Raw genomic sequence first — 2,239 nt, 5'->3', positions numbered from 1 at the left:
CCCACCTCCACCAAGTAGAGAGGAAAGACAAAAATGCTATAAATCAAACAAAAAGAAGAAAACAGAAAACTTTATGGGATAAAATTGGGTGAAAAACCAAATAATAGCGGTAGAAACACTATCAAAAAGGAAGTTCTAGTTATTAAAAAAGGCAGCAATGGGAAATTATAATTAAACTAGAAAAATTGAGAAAGAAAAAGGATCTGTATGGAAAAGGTTGAAATTAAGAAACAAAACAATATCAATAACATCAAAATAAACCAAAAAAACAACCAAACCAAAAAAAAAACAAACAAAAAAAAACCACAACCAAAAACAAAGCAGTATGTATATGTTATTGAATATTTTCTGGGCAACACGTGGTCTTCTGAGGTATGAGATGTTAATCACAGTTGTGATACGACTGGAGGCTACTGATTTGGAGGCTACTGATTTCTCAAACCACAGCAGGTAGACACCCTAAAAGGGTGTCTCTTCTGACTACTTAAAAGGGACTTTGAACTTGTAAACTTGCTGAGCAGAAGCTTTCCCAGGAAACTGCTTGTTGCTGGAATCACTGCTGAAGCGGCTATCCACTTACCCAGTGTGCCAAAACCGGTCTCACTCTGCCCCTGAGGGTTAGGACTGCAAGGTGGCTCAGACCCCACCCTTAGGCTACTTGGTTGCTGGGTTAGCAGCTCCCACCCGATTCTAGCTCTGTGACCCTGAGTTCAGAGCTTGCCGGGGCAGATCGCTCACAATGGCTCCCTATGACCCACAGCCAAACACTATTAGCTCCGTCTGGCTCAGCAGATCAGACTGGGGCCCTAGACAATGGCCAAAGTTCTCCGCACTCCCGCTCAGGTTCTTCCCAAGGCAGTTCACTTGAGTGCCAAGTCCAAAGACACCAAAACAGTTCACAGGTAAGGCCTTTCTGGTTTGCAGTCTCACTGCTACTGAACTTACAGTTGCAGGAGGGTTTAGATGGATTGAACACATGCGATCACTTGCCGTTTTTCCACTGTTGTAGTCCTCCTCTTGGGGTCCAGAAGTCTCTCGCTGACTCCCTGTATCTTCACTGGGGTGATGATAGGCAGATCCCACCAGCCAGAGATGCCTGGGGTCCTATCTCCCCAGACTCACGGTATCCAGATGTGCGGAAGCTGTTACTCGGCCTCCATCTTGCTCCGCCTCCTCAGACAATAATACTCTTAAGAATTAAAACTTAATGGGTGGTGCCTGTGGCTCAGTGGGTGGGGCACCGGCCCCATGTACAGGGGGTGGTGGGTTCGAATCCAGCCCTGGCCAAATTGCAACAAAAAAATAGCCAGGTCTTGTGGTGGGTGCCTATAATCCCAGCTACTCTGGAGGCTTAGGCAAGAGAATCGCCTAAGCCCAAGACCTAGAGTTAGCTGTGAGCTGTGACGCCACAGTCCTCTATGAAGAGCAACAAAATGAGACTCTGTCTCTAAAAAAAAATAATAATAAAACAAGAGTTAAAAGTTAAATTGGTGGTGACAGAGTTGTGGACTAAACTTATCTCACTTTTGACATGAGAGAGGGCAGGGTGATCTCTTCCACTTTGATGTTCTTATATGAGATCTAGTGTTAGCGATTATAATATTTGTTTAAGACTGGACAAACAAAATTATCGCAGGTCTTTAAAGTGTCACCTAGGAATGCCATGCCTTCAGTAGTGTGAATAAAGCTACAGGTCTAAGTACAGATTCATGATGAGTATGCATACTCTTCAGTTGCTGAGGTATGTTTTCCAGTTATGATGCCAGCAACAGATTTAAGGATCTGAACACTATTCACACAGTCAGGTAATGTGCTTTCAAGTTAATGTACATTTGCTTTCTGTGGCAGTTAGTAAACAAATAAGCATATTTTGAATAACCCTTCGAATTATTGTTTAAAATCACGAGACAAAGTGGAAGCTCAGAAAAAAACAAACAAAAGAAACAAACACAACAAAATGCTTTAAATTTTACAGAGATGGAAAAGTTTGCTGATCTTTCTCCACCTTTGACTACTCTTTTCAGAGTGCTTCCATAAATTGACAAGTCCTACAAATTGTGTCTGTTATATCTCAGAAATCAACTTAATATCTTCTGTCACATGATTTTAGGCTGCCATTTTCTACCTCACTACAGCAATTATACTCGATTGTATATTCCATCGGGGCACATGTTAGAACTTAAAAAATTACTTTTTTTTTTTTTAATTTATTTTATTTTTTTTGTGTGTGTGTTTTTTT

Source organism: Nycticebus coucang, chromosome 14 (assembly GCF_027406575.1).
Source record: "Nycticebus coucang isolate mNycCou1 chromosome 14, mNycCou1.pri, whole genome shotgun sequence".
In the NCBI taxonomy this organism is placed as follows: domain Eukaryota; kingdom Metazoa; phylum Chordata; class Mammalia; order Primates; family Lorisidae; genus Nycticebus; species Nycticebus coucang.
The sequence above is the reverse complement of the archived record's forward strand: the minus strand, read 5'-3'. Positions refer to the sequence as shown.